We start from the raw sequence: 15,505 nt of genomic DNA, 5'->3' as shown, positions 1-15,505 counted from the left end.
TTATGCATACAAGAGCTCGGGTACAGGCCAGAGATGCGGGTGAGGGTGTGTGAGAGAGGATTCACCAGAGACAGAGTGGGGAACAGAACAGGCAGATTAACTAAAATACACTGCTCAGGCGAGTAGCGGGAGAGACAGGAAAGGTCTGCTTCACCATGTGGGTTTCTCCCTGGCTGGTCGGGGATCGAACTTGTACTGCAGAGGCTGTGGATTGTTTCATAGTGTGGCGCTTAATCCCCTGCGCCCTCAGGAGGCCCTAAATGAAGAAGAATCTTAAGAAACTCTAGTATTGGCCCAGGGTTGGACCAACAAAATGACTTCAAAGCAAAGATCACTGATGTAGAAGGTGGACAGGAAATAGAAATATATAGAACAGAGATTAGCATGTATGAATGTTTAATAAACTGAGTCTAAATATAATTCATATTTACTTATTCAAAGTGGTCTCAGTTCAGGGCACTTAGCTACCTCTATGGTAGAAAAATTAAGACATGGACATACTATAGAAATGATGCTGAATATATAATTTAGCTAGAAGGACAACCTCAAACTTACAGAAGATTAATAACAATGTTAAGACAACTTAATGTTGTTTCCCAAGAGTCCATCACTGAGAGTTTTTTTTTTTTTTAAGATTTATTTATTTATTTATACAAGAACGTGGTACAGGCCAGAAGCGCGGGAGGGTGAGAGGATTCACCAGAGACAGAGCAGGGAACAGAACAGGCAGACTGACGAAATACACTGCTCAGGGGAGCAGCGGACGAGACAGGAGAGGTCTGCTTCTCCATGTGGTATTCTCTTCAGCCAGCCAGGATGGAATCCACACTGCTGCGAACAGCTTCACAGCTCTGCGCTCAACCGCCTGCGCCACCAAGGGAGGCCCCATCACTGAGAGTTTTTTAGCAAGATAAGAAACATCAGTGCTTTAGCTGGTTACATAGATGTTTTCAGCTTGTGAAAATTTCCTCAGATCATACACTTAATTGTGCAATCTTTCATGTGTATGTTATTCTTCAGGAAAAAGTTTGAAAAACCCACCTAAACCTTCTAGATTATTGATCCCTGGTAGTTGTTTAAAATACTATATGTCTTTTCATAAGAACATACTTTTGTTATATTAATTTAAATATACTTATATATTTATTACATGTTATAATTTTTAATATATTATGCATGTTATATTAATTTAAATAGATATTTGCTATATTAATATATGTGACATATTCATATATATATATATTCAAAAGAGGTTTGTTAGCTTTTGTTAGCATTAACTTATAACAAAAAGCAATTTCCCCTCTGAATTTTCTTTTTCTCTATGTTAAAAGTACAATGCATGCTGAAGCAGAAAACTAAATTCCTTTTATATATTGAAAGCTCATTTAAGCTGGGATAGAAGACAAAGGTAATTTTATATATATATATATATATATATCAAATTTTAGAAAAAGAGATTTAAGAATACTTAATTATTGGGGCCTTCTCAGTGGCGCAAGGAGTTAAGACGCAGCCTATGAAGCTATCCGCAGCCACTGCAATACTAGTTTGATCCCCGGCCAGGGAACTACCCATATGGCGCAGCAGACTCTCCTGACTCTCCTGCTGCTCCCCTCAGTAGTGTATTTCAGTCAGTCTGCCTGTTCTGTTCCCCACTCTGTCTCTGGTCAATCCTCTCACCCCCCCCCCCCCGCACCTCTGGCCTGTACCCCAGCTCTTGTATGCATAAATAAATAAATCTTAAAAAAATTAATTATTTCTCATAAGAAATTTAGTCATGATGGGTTTTAAAAACTTTTAATAGTTTTGGGGAAAAATTACCTTTGTCTTCTATCCCAGCTTAAATGAGCCTTCAATATATAAAAGGAATTTAGTTTTCTGCTTCAGCATGCATTGTACTTTTAACATAGAGAAAAAGAAAATTCAAATAGAGGGGAAATTGCTTTTTGTTATAAGTTAATGCTAACAAAAGCTAACAAACCTCTTTTGAATCAGACAACTGAAGAAAAAAATTGGAATAGAAAGAAAAAAGCTACCTTGCAGCAATTAAAAAAAAAAAAAAAGGCCAAGTCAGATAGGGGCTTACTTGGAAAACTGGAATGGGGACAAATTTGCCATGCCATAAAAGAGAAAGTAGCTTTTAGAAAATTGTCTCTAGAAATAATCATGAGATCTGAAGTTGGCTCAAATACCTTATGATGCTAGGGAGGAGGATAGGTAAGACAGCTCAACCCCTCAGGAGATTGTATCATGGTCTATGAAAAGTAAAATCAAGTAGTTTTCATAACTAATGCAACAAAATTATTGTTAACTATATAGCCATGGCCTCTGAGCATAGTCAGTGCCTGTTCTTGACACAGCTGGCTGAATTGCAAGGCATTTACAGATGATGAGGTATAAGGACCTTTAATTCAGAAAAGGAAACTGAGCCTCAGTGAGATTAAATAATTTGCTGAAGGCCATTTAAAGAGAGAACAATAAAGAGGTTATATAGAGCTGGTCTGAATAATCACCTCAAAATCTAGACAATGAGGCTTGTGGTTTTACAGGTAAATCATGTGAATATTGATTTTGTGGAAGGTCAAATTTTGGTGTGTTTTTTTTTTTTTTCATATTGTGTAAGACTTAGTAACCAAAAGTAGTAGGAATGCCAAAGAAAGTAACTTGCAGAGTACTGATTTCTATAAGAATGATTATGACAGATAAAAAAAATGGACACAAATCCTTTGATGATTTCCATTGAGAATTTGAAAGGTCCATGTTGCCTCCCCTAGATCTGGGCTGGAAAAATGGATTGGGGAGTGGGCAGCAAGAATAGAAGCCTCTTTGGAGGCTGTTCCTGCCATAAAGAATGATGGTAGCTTGACCTGGGTGTGGGGGATGATTCTGGAAATAGAAGTAAAGCACTTATAAATGTATTTGGGAGGTAGAATTAACTGGACTTGATGAAAGAAAGGATGTGGGGTGAAACTGCTTGAGAAATTAAATAGTGTTAATTTCCCTAGCTGGGAAAAGCTAGGCATAGAAACCAAATGTTCTATTTAGTCATGTATAATTTGAGATGATCATGAGAAAGCCTATTGGCATTTGGATGTCAAATGGTAATTGGAACAAGTGTGGAGTTCAGAGAAGAGATCTGAGTTAGACATAGTATTTCTCTTATTGTTTAAAAATGAATTTTGTGAATCTTCTTCACACAACACTGGGGTCATTTCTTCCATTTCTGTTTTAATACCCATGATGGTTTGCTTCAGCCCTCTACTTTTGTGACGTGTCAGCTAACCAGATTTCTGGGCTCTTAGCTGTAGCATTAGCCAAAAGAACAATCAAGGTTTGAGGTTTTAGTGACCCCATACCTACTTTTGTAATTTCACAGCAGCTCTAGTAGTTCAAGAAAATACTGGAGATCCAAAGTCTGACAAAAAAGGTGGTACCTCTCAGTGTCTCTAAATCTCTAACACTATATGGCAGGTTACATCCATTTTTTTTTTTTTTTATGCATGACTCCTCTTCCAGATCCAATAACTCCTCACAAGTCTCAAGGAGTTGCTCCTCTGCCCTGAAACCCACACTGTCCCACGCTCAAAATTCCCATGATTTTCACACTAGGTTATTTCTCTTCCTTCGAATTTGATAGCCTGACCCCATTAAGTCAGAGCTTTGGAAAGTCCACCTGTTTAACTCCTTTCCTCGAAAATCATTTTCATCATTTCTGCAATCTTTCTAAGCAGTCCTTGTCACAGAAAGTCAAAATACCAGACAGAGTAGAAAAGGATGCTTTACTCCCAGATATGTCAGTCATGCATTGACTGCTGTTGTGGATGCCTGCCCTGAGGAATTTAAGTGGGGATGCTCATCAATGACATGCTGAAGCAGGTGCTATTTGATAGATAGGGCAGGTGGTCACTAACAACAATTTTGTCCCTTTAGAGAACTAGGATAACAATATTATTGGGGGAAAGTAGTAGCTCTCACAAATGGTTAAGATCACAGTCTTGGCCAGAGAAGCAGAAGAGCTGCAGAGAGGCTGGGGCTGCTGCCCTCAGCCCTGCCTCTGATATCGCCTGAAAGAAGCACCACTGGCCCTGGGCCTGCTGTCTCCAAAAGGGTATTTGATGTGGGCCAACAACTCACAAAGAGCTTTAATGCTGGTGACCACTTGTGACCAGCACTGCTGGCCAATGCTGTCCAACACTGTTGACAGGTGACCAGCTCTCTGTGTCCAAGTCAACTCTGAGAGATGTTAACCACTCCTAATTTTCTGGCACTGCCTCCCAACATGGTTGCTTTTATTGCTGTCTGGTCCAGTGTCCAGTGCTGCCCATCCCGACCTTTAGACTGTTGCTGTGATGTCATCTCAATGGTCCCAGCTGCAGTGACCTGGATCCTGGCCCACTACTTGCCAGATGCCATGAGCTCCAGGCCCTTGTTGATGGGAGCTTGCCATCCTGAATGAGTGGCCAGTGTTTAAAACTTTTGGACATTGTGGACATGATCATAGCTGGCCATGTATGACCTTAGAAACTCTTGGTTTCCCCATTTGTTAAATAAACCCCATCGTTGTTGTTCCCTGAACCTAAGTGTTCTTGCAAATACATGCGCAGGTGAAGAACCCACAGACAGTGACCTGTCTTCTATCTGGCCACTGTTGTTTTGAGTGCCTATAACTCCTTTATAGCCCTTTTTCAAATTAATGTTGTTCCAAAAGGAGGATGAGAAAGAAACTTCTTGTGCACATTAAGTGGAGGTATATGGCAATGAGTTTAGGAAGTATTTTCCAAACAAATTACAGTAAGCTAAGAGACTGGTTTCCCTGGTTGCGGGGTCTTTTAAGGTAGAACTCTTCCTTGAAGATAGAACTCCTCCTTAAAGGTAAGGAGAGTGCAGTCTTATCTCAGACATCTACTCTACAGAGAACAATTAAGATCTTTCCTTTCTGGCTTGGGATCCCTCTGGGGATGCAGAGACCAATTGAACTGAAACAGTGAAACAAAACAAAGGTGCAGGTAAAGCCAAATCAATCAAAAAAAAAAAAAAAAAAAGCCTTGAAATTTGACTATAGAACTGAAACTTCCAGAAGGAGAAAGGGTGGAAGCACAAAGGACTATGATAGGAGACTATGGGTGTGTTGATGGGGTGAGGTGTGGTAACACCACCATTAGAAGGGATCCGATACTGCCAAATCACATACAGTGCCGTAAAGCAATGTTACCCATTAAAAAAAGAACAAAAATCCTTTGTATTCTTTAACTTGGACCATGTTCCTTCTATTATCCTTTTGGGGGGGGATTATATATTTAAAACAAGTTTGAGGAGCCCAGTGATCATCTATATTTAGGTACACAGTTTGTCCAAAGGGGGGTATGTGTGTAGAATTCTGACTATTTTATGCCCTTTCCCTGAAAATAGGTACATTTCTCAGCTTTCCTTTGTAGTCACGCAGCAGGGTGGTCCCCAGGAAAGGGGGAGGTTCCAGGTTTCCTGCCCCACCCAAGGGAGGGTGGAGCTGAGTAGAGAAAGCTGCCGAGGAGACTGAGGGAGGAAGGAAGCAGGATGGAGAGCCAGAAGGAGACCTGGGGAGCCACGTGGAGCTAAGAGACTCGTGAAGAAACTACTCTTGCCTTTTGGTCGTGGACTGGTTGACACAGATATGGGTGAGAGGCCATGGAGAGGTGACAGTGGCGGTATTTGTCCTGATTTTGATTTTGCTCTTTTCCTTCCAGACTTGTCTGGTTGTTTGTGATCCTTTCCTGTGGGTCCCCACCTGAAGATGCTTTAGACTTGTGGCAGGCTTTGGGGCCTTGCTCTGGGCCAATCCTGCTTGGGTGGACTTTTACCCACAAGGAGACAGGTAACTTTGGGTGCTTGATTTAGAAACTATATTCTTTGCCTTTACTGTATTGTTTCCTAATTGTATTAAAGTTCCTTCCCATTAAAGTCTCATTTGTTTTGTGTTTATGCGGCGATTGGCAGAACCCTTTAGATTAGGCGGGTTTGCAGGGTCTGGGCTGCACCTCTCCCTGCCCTGTAGCTGTCACTGTCCTGTGACTTTTTTGGCCAATGCAGTGCAAGATGAAGTGTTGGGTTAGGTTGATTTCGTTGCTTTTCTCCTTCATGCAGGCTTGAATCCCATGTTGATAACTGGAATTTCAATAGCTATGTTGGATGATGAGGTGAAAGCCAAGTGCCAAGGATAACAGCGTAGCAAGATAAAAGGAGCTTGGTATTTTTGTTCTTGGTTCTTGGTATTTTTGTCGTTTTTGGAGTCTGTGAATTTGGAATTCAGGGTCCTTAGGTTCACTCTGGGAAAGGTTTCACCAGAGCTCCTGTTTCGGTGGCATGCAGCGAGTTCCCCAGGCAAGTTTCTCCACGAGACAGAGACATTAGTTATATTTAAAGGGCAGGATTATTAGGAGAGGGATAAAAACAGTTGAAGACACTTGCACAGACACAAGTGTGCGGGAAGAGCTGCCCCCAGAAGGACAGGTTTCCTAAGAGCGGCCTACATGGTTGCAGGCAGGCGGCCTTGGCAGGTCACACACAGGCAGGCAGGAGGCTGCTGCCCTGCAGAGGAGAGAGATGGTGAAAAGAGGCACCTGCCTAGCCACAGGTGGGCAGTGGGATTGCTGCCCCAGCTAGTGCAGAGACTGCACTGATGTAGTCTTTTGTTTGGGAGGGGTCACTCCTTGTGAGCTGTCAGTTGGTTGCTAATTTTGGATAACTATGTAGAATTTGAAAGGGACTGGAGATTTTACAATGGGCTCAATCTCCATATCTATAGACTGTGACAAGGGATACTAGTGTCATTCACAACTAAGGTCACAGACCCATAAAAAAAAATGACAACAGTATCTAGGAATGCAAACTTTTCCCTAGACTAGGTAAGTGTAGATTCCCTTATGTGAGGGGGATATAAACTTCTGTATTTTGTTAAGTCACTGTTAGTTTGCATTTTCTGTCACATGCATCTATATCCAAATCAAATCCAAACTGAAACACATGAACTTTTCAAGCAGAAGACACTTATGAAAGTGAGACTTCTGCAATTGAATGACCCAATTAATAAAATTAAAAATGGACTAAAAATTTAATGGGAAATGTGAGGCCCCAGTTGACCTACTTATTGTTTTTTTTTTTTTTTTAAGATTTATTTATTTATACGTACAAGAGCTGGGGTATAGGCCAGAGATGTGGGGGGTGAGAGGACTCATAGAGACAGAGTGGGGAATAGAACAGGCAGACTTACTGAAGGACACTGCTGAGGGGAGCAGTGGGCGAGACAGGAGAGGTCTGCTGAGCCCTGTGGGTTGCTCCCTGGCCGGCCTGGGATCGAACTCCTGTTGCAGAGGCTGTGGATTGCTTCATACTGTGGTGCTAAACCCCTTGTGCCACCAGGGAGCCCGACCTACTTATTGTTAAGATATTATAATGTTTAGCCCCATCATCCATATTTGTTCAGGATATAAAATTCTTCTAATAGGTCCATAGATTAAAAACTAGACCAGAGAATCTAACTGGTATTTCCTATTTTATCATTTTTTTCTTACTGATTTTTTTCTTTTGTTTGACTCTCATCTTCCTTTTTTGATTCAATATTTCTACATTAGACTTCTGTTGTTATTCATCACAGAAATGCAGAATAAGATTCACCATTGGGAGAGGGGAGGATTTTTTTTGGCTAGGGAATTTTTTCTGGCACTGGATTGAGCAAACAAGAGAGAAGGCTAACTTTCTATACTGTCAGAAAGTGATGCTTAGTGTATTATTGGCTTCATTTTCCCAGCCCTGGTTAGTAGTATGAAAAAGATAACATGTAAAAAGCACTTGTGTAGGAAAAACCAGAAGGAAGTGCTGCAATTGAGACTAGTGATTATCCCTAAAGAGTGGGGTAGAAGCCATGTTATTGTTGTCGTTTTGGAGTCTGGGTTTGGAGTGCAGTGTCCTCAGCTTCACTCTGGGCAAAGTTTCACCAGAGCTCCCTTTTCAGTGACACACGGTGAGTTTTCCAGGCGAGTTTCTCCACAAGACAGAGACGGTAGTTATATTTAAAGAACAGGTTTATTAGGGAAAGGGACAGAAAAGTAAAGTACACTTGCACAGATACAAGCGGGCAGGGAGAGCTGCCCTGAAGGAACAGGTTTGCTAAGAGAGGCCTGCATGGTTGCAGGCAGGCGGCCTTGACAGGTCCCGGCAAGGCAGGAAGCTGCTGCCCTGCAGAGGAGAGTTGGTGAAAAGAGGCACCTGCCTAGCCACAGGTGGGCAGTGGGATTACTGCCCCAGTCAGTGCTGAGACTGCACTGTTGTAGTCTTCTTTTGTTTGGGAGGGGTCACTCCTTGTGAGCTGTCAGTTGGTTGCTAATTTTGGATAACTATGTAGAATTTGAAAGGGACCAGAGATTCTACAAAGCACTCAATCTCCATATCTTTACCTTTGGGGTCTGTTGGGCTCAATCTCCATATCTTTAGACTGCACCTAAGGAAACTACTGTCAGGTCTCCCTGGTGGCACAAGGGGTTAAGCACCACACTGTGAAGCAATCCACAGCCTGTGCAGCACGAGTTTGATCCCCAGCCGGCCAGGTTGCAACCCACATGGCACAGCAGACCTCTCCTGTCTCGCCTGCTGCTCCCCTCAGCAGTATATTTCAGGTCAGTCTGCCTGTTCTGTTCCCCACTCTGTCTCTGGTGAATCCTGTCATCCCCGCCCCCATCTCTGGCCTGTACTCCAGCTGTTGTATGCATAAATAAATAAATCTTAAAAAAAAAAAAGGATACTAGTGTCAGTCAGCACCTGGGGATTCTAGTTTCTGCTTTGATGGTTATGCTAATCTCTTCTATCCTCACTATTCTTTTTTTTTTTTTAAGATTTATTTATTTATACAAGAATGGGGCATAGGCGAGATGTGCGGGACCACGAGGGTGAGAGGATTCACCAGAGGCAGAGTGGGGGAACAGAAAAGGCAGACTGACGAAATACACTGCTGAGGGAGCAGCTGGCAAGGCAGGAGAGGTCTTCTGTGCCATGTGGGACCCTCGCTGGTTGGCTGGGATTGAACTGGTGCTGCAGAGACTGTGGACAGCTTCACAGTGCTGCACTCAACTGCCTGCGCCACCAAGGGAGGCCCTACCCCCACCATTCTTGTCCTCCATCACTATAATTTCTCCATTTTTTTAAAAAAAATTATTTATGGAAACAAGAGCTAGGGTACAGGCCCAGAGGTGTGGGAAGTGAGAAGATCCGCCGGAGACCGAGTGGGGAGCAGAACAGGCAGACTGACTGAAATACACTGCTGAGGGGAGCAGCAGGTGAGACAGAAGTCTGCTGAGCCATATGTGGGTTAGCTCCCTGGCTGAGGATCGAACTCATGCTGCAGTGGTTGTCATAGCTTCATAGTGCTGAGACTTAACCCCTTGTGCCAGGAGGGAGGCCCCTATAATTTTTCCATTTTATGTACTTATAGATTATTTACTGTTTTTTCCTTAGGCGAACATTTCTCATTCTATAACTTGAGAAAAGTAAATAACATCATGACTTATTAGTACTTATTGTACTTACTAGGTCACAAAAGTCATGAAAATATTCAGCTATATCTCTGTCCAAGACCACAGTTGTGAAAACCTTAGCTTCTCCAGCATGCACCTTGTGCCTTCTAGGAATTCTTTGTCTCTGCTCAGTTAGGGAAGTTGTTACTAGGTCAACAGTAGGAAGAATTCAGGTCAAATTTGGGGCCATCTGCAGATAATCGATCTTCATAGACTTCTGCCTAAATACTTATTCCAGTTACTTGAGCATGAATTTGCTTTCATTTGTTATCAAACTGTTTTCTTAGTTTCCTGAAAATCCCCCATTCTTTTTCTCCAGGGATTTTGCCATTTTTCCCCTCTTGGAACTCATTTCTTTTTTCTAGTTTCATGACATTGACTTGCTAGTTGATAACAATGGCATTACTGGACACAGATTTCCATATTCTCTTTTATTCACATCTTTGGTTAGTGATTTCCCACACTAATTCTGTTTTTTGGCTATGAGATGTGTTTAATTAAACAGTCATCAGTTTATCTTATTGAAAAAGAGACTAAAAAAATTGCATGTGCACTTTTGCTTTCTCTCCTGGATCTTAGCACCATCAAGAGAACATGCATGAGCTAACCTGTTAGGGGGATATGAGATACAGGGAGCAGAGTGAACATGTCCCAGCTGAGATCACCTTACACCATCCAGTTTTTAGTTAACGTGGCAGTTGTCAGTGGGTGCCTGAGCAAGCCCAGCCAAGATCAGTCAAGATTGATCCAACATTGCAGAATGACCTAGTAGAACTGTAGGATGATAAGAAAAGCCAAATGGTTGTTTTTATTTTTGTTTATTTATTCATTTATTTTGTGGGACCCTCACCGGCAGCTAGGGACCGAACCGGTGCTGCAGAGGCTGCGGGCAGCCTCGCAGCCCAGCGCTCAACCACTGCGCTACCAGGGGAGGCCCTGGAATTTTTTTTTTAATGGATAGAACTCAAGCTGCAGTAGTTGCAGATTGCTTCATAGTGCTGATGCTTAACCCCTTGCACCCCCAGGCAGTGTTGTCATTAAAAGAGACAAACAGGGAAGACAATGTGATCATGTTGCTGATAGATATGCAAGTCTATGAATGCCAAGGGATGATAGCCACCACTAGGAGCTAGGAAGAGACAGGAAGAATTTGCTCAGAGTTTCAGAGGGAATATAATCTCCCAGCGCCTTGATTTTTTTGCTTGTAGATTCCCGAACTGTGAGACTATACACATGTCTGTTGTTTTATGCCACCCAGTTTGTCGTCCTTTGTTACCCGCAGCCCTAAGACACTAATGCAGAGTCCAGCTCCTCTGGCAAAGCTTTTATCAAGGATCTGTGAGAATAGTGATGGCTGATGGACAGACTTTAGCCCTCAAATTGGTTATTCTGAAATAAAGCAGATTCTATTTCATATTGGGAGGAGATGCTTCAAGCAGCATCTGAGGCAGCATCAGATATCTGGCTTTCCAGTTCTTGGTGTTTCCAGGGAGTAAATGGCCACATCACTTGTTGTTGCCCTGTTAGCCTACCTCCTTGCTCCTGCCAGACACTGCCAGAAACAGGCTCTCCTCCCTGAGCATGGAATAGAGCTTGCCTGCAGGGCCTGGGATTTTTTTCCCCCCCTTGCTGAAGGAGAAGCCATGAGCTCCAACTGCTGACCTTGTTCCCATGTAGTTCTAGCTATGGAACATTCCAGGAAGACAGACGCTAAATTTAATCTGCACCTTGTAATTTCTATTTTGTGGCCTCCATCCAGACTCTTTCATTATGCAGAGAACTTGGTTCTGGACATTGCATTGCTGGAGGCTGTAGTAGTTGTTTTTGCTAACAACACAGGCAGAGAAAGTCCCCCTCTCCTGCAGGAAGCCTCACATCTCTAGGCATTTTATGGGGCTAGGTAAATGAAAATGCTCCCAGAATGAACCACTAGATTTTCCAAGAATTCTTCCTGTTGCCTCCCACCTTGTTAACACTGCTCATTCTGTGCCCTTTGACTAAAGAAAGGGCTTTCTACTATCTCTACCTATTGAAATGATTCTTAAACTTTGAGCACTTTAAAGCATGGGTCAGAATGGAGAAAGCTCAGACATGAGACAAAAAGCTTGAGTTTGGGATTTATATTTAACTCTTGCTGTGTTTCCTTGAGCCAGTCATCTAATACCTCATTACCCTAATATTACTATCATTATTATTATCTGGCAGAAAGAGTAATTTCACTCAGAAATCAGTTAAGATAATGAATCTGAAAACATTTTTTTCATTAATTAATCCAATTCGTAACTATTGGAAACCTGTTTTATACCAGATTCTTTGCTTAAAGCTGGAGATAAAGTACTGAACAATATAGCTGAGGTCTCTACCCTCATAGATCTTACCTTTTAGTATGGGAAATAGGCCGTGAACTAACAAAAACTTTTGACATAATGCAAATAAATAGATAATTACATATTATAATCATTCCTAGGAAGTCAATATAATGGTGAACTAGACCTAATTGGGGAAAACCATTTGGACTGGATATCAAGACACACATGGACAGAGCTGATATCTGAAGATTCTAATCCTCTATGTCTTGGGGGAAGACCAAGTAGGCAGAAATGTAATTTGGAGAAACTTCCTTATTTCATATTTTTAGAAGGCATTCTGAATTTCCTATAGATCTGGGTGTCTCGCTACCTTGCAATGCTCTACTTTTTGTGTCACTGGAATTTATATTTTTATGGGGATGGCAGATTCTTTCTAGACAAATGTTGAATGTCCCAGAATTACAAAAGGGACTGTCTTAAGTCTAGTGAAACAAAAATTTAGAAAACTAACTTTTGTTGACACAGAAAAAGAAATTAAAAAATTTTAAACCATTTCCTTTACATATTAAAAGCAGCTGGTATCTGAACACAGGGCTTCACCAAAAGTTAGAGGTGGAGAGAATTTAATGTGTATTTAAAGATAAATTTCAATGACACAGAAAGGAGTAGAAAGTTTCCCATCACTAAAAGAAAAGGAGAGAGAGAAACTGACAGACAAAAAGGCAGATATGATATGGTTCTTTCTAGGAGATATAAAAAAACTTTCAAGTGTGGGTCTACCTCTTTTTTTAAAATTTATTTATTTATGCATTCAAGAATTGGGGTACAGGCCAGAGGTGCAGAGGGTGAGAGGAGTCACCAGAGACAGAGTGGGAAACAGAACAGGTGGATTGACTGAAATACACTGCTGAAGGGAGCAGTGGGCGAGTCAGGATAGGTCTGCTGCGCCATGTGGGTAGCTTCCTGGCCAGGGGGTAGCTTCATAGTTTGTGTCTTAACCCCTTGTGCCACCATGGTTTACCTCTTTATTGATGGAATGAAGATTTTGTTGGTGTCCATCTTTACCTTGTATCTCCCATGTGACTAGGGAAACAGAACTCACCTTCAGTTACAGAGGTGGAACTTAACTCAAAGCAAATGATGGTAATCCTAACCCCTTTGATTCAGAAACCCAAGATTTAGCCAGTCAGCCAGTCAATGGCATCCCTCTGTCCTTTCTTACTTGTTTTATTGGTTCAGTCAAACTGAAGGAAAAACCTATTAATGCAAGGTTATAGAGATGTTTTCATATTCACTCTCCCTGGGATGCTGGAAGAAGCAGGTTTCTAGAACTATTTACAGCCAATTTCTGACACGCGGGAAACCAGTTTTGGACTGAGGCCAAAATTTGGCTCTCAGAGTAAAGAGACTGAAAGAACCCAGGTCCCAGCTGACATTGCTGACGTCTTGAACCAACAAATCCAGATGCTAAACTTCCTGTTTGTGATATAATAATTTTATTTCTTGTTTAATCAGCTGGCGTCAGACCTTACGCAAATAATACAATGGGAGAAATAACTTGACTGTATTGGAGAAGCTCCAGTGCATGGGTGAATTATTTTTCATTTTTTATGAGCAGATCCTAGGGAAATTTAAAGATTATTTAAAATCTTCTTCTGCCAAGAGGAGGAGGTGAAAGCAGAATAGGAATGGACTCATAGCATTATGTGGTTAATCAGCAAGAAAGCTTATGCTACCTGCTTTAGCCTTGAGGATGCTTTATAAGGAAATCAAAATTTTCTGCAGGCCTCAGAAGGTAGGACAGAGGAAATGTGAGATAGTTCAAGGAACTGGCTGTGACCCCATCAGGGGACTCATTGCAGTATAGTATGTGTTGGTTTTGCAGCAGAGGGTAGCAGGGTAGAACACTCAGGCTGATGGTTGAATGGGAAGCATTGCCTTGAACCTAAAGAATTGTAAAAAGTGGAGTGGATAGGGCCTTGCCAGTGGAGCAACAGGTTGAGCGCAGCACTGTGGAGCTGTCCACGGCCTCTGCAGCATGGGTTTGATTCCCGGCCGGCCAGGGAGATACCCACATGGCATGGTAGACCTCTCCTGTCTTGCCCACTGCTCCCCTCAGCAGTGTGCTTTGGTTGCCTGCCTGTTCTGCTCCCCACTCTGTCTCTGAGTCCTCTCACCCTCACACACCTCTGGCCTGTACCCCAGCTCTTGTATAAAAATAAATAAATCTTTAAAAAGAAATGGAGTGGGTAAATAGATTATATATTCATATGGAGTGTTTTATAATAGCAGTTCCAATGAATAAACTACAACTACATGAATCAAATATATTTTTTTAAAACACTGAATAGAAAAATATTACATTCGGTCTGATTTATCCATAGGAAAAAGCAACTCTATGTATTTCCCATATGTATATATGTGGCATAAAAAAAATCAACGAGGTGATTATACACAAGATTTATGACATTCATCATAAATTTTTGAGAGGGGAAAAGATGGGATAAAGAAATTGAGTAGGAGCCTCCCTGGTGGTGCAAGGGGTTAAGACACAGCCTATGAAGCTGTCCGCAGCCTCTGCAGTACAAGTTTGATCCCCGGCCTGGCCAGGTTGCTACCCACATGGCGCAGCAGACCTCTCCTGACTTGCCCACTCTGCTCAGCAGTGTATTTCAGTCAGTCTGCTTGTTCTGTTCCCCACTCTGTCTCTGGTGAATTCTCTTACCCCCCACACCTCTGGCCTGTACCCCAGCTCTTGTATGCATAAATAAATAAATCTTTAAAAAAACAAACTATTTTATTAAAGAATGCTGGTTTCATTACAGTCACATAAGCTGATAAAGTTATGTAGTTAACAAAATAAGACTATTTTTTTAAACTAACTGACAAGTGTTAATATGCCAGCTCATTAGAAATGATTCAGAAGATCATGTTATTTAGTTATTTTCTGCCTCTTCCTTCTCATAAGTTGTGGTATCAGGGCAGAAAAAGAGGAACAGGCAGATTAGGACATGATGAATCCAAATGTGGCATGTATAGTTCCTGCTGCACCCAGTGCCTTCACCAGGATAATATGGGTATGGGCCAGTGTAGATATTTTTATCTGGTAGCGATTTAGATTCTTTCCAAGACTGGGACCTCCTGGTTTCCCAGAGCATTGTCTTCCAGCCACTGGGGGCAGCATTGCATTTGGTTCTCATGCCTCCTGGCTGAAAATTATATTGCTCTTGGCCTTGGAATGGACTTTTTCCAGGGTTCACCTTCCTGATGATCTTATATTCTACCCCATTCAAGATTTTTTTTTAAGATTTATTTATTCATGCACACAAGAACTGGGGTACAGGTCAGAGGTGTGGGTGTGTGTGTGAGAGGATTCACCAGAGACAGAGTGGGGAAAAGAACAGGCAGATTGACTGAAATACACTGCTGAGGTGAGCAGCGGATGAGTCAGGAGAGGTCTGCTTTGCATGTGGGTCTCCTCCCTGGTTGGGGATCAAACTCATGTTTCAATGGCTGTGGCTAGCTTCGTAGGCTGTCTGTGAAGTTTGGATTTAGGTGACCAACCTGTTTCACACAAGAACCAGACAAGTGTCTGGACTGACATACTTGCTCCTTCTCAGAGCAAGATGCCTCAGACACCAGTGAAAACATAGA

Source organism: Talpa europaea (genome assembly GCF_964194135.1).
Source record: "Talpa europaea genome assembly, chromosome: 11".
Lineage (NCBI taxonomy): Eukaryota > Metazoa > Chordata > Mammalia > Eulipotyphla > Talpidae > Talpa > Talpa europaea.
The sequence above is the reverse complement of the archived record's forward strand: the minus strand, read 5'-3'. Positions refer to the sequence as shown.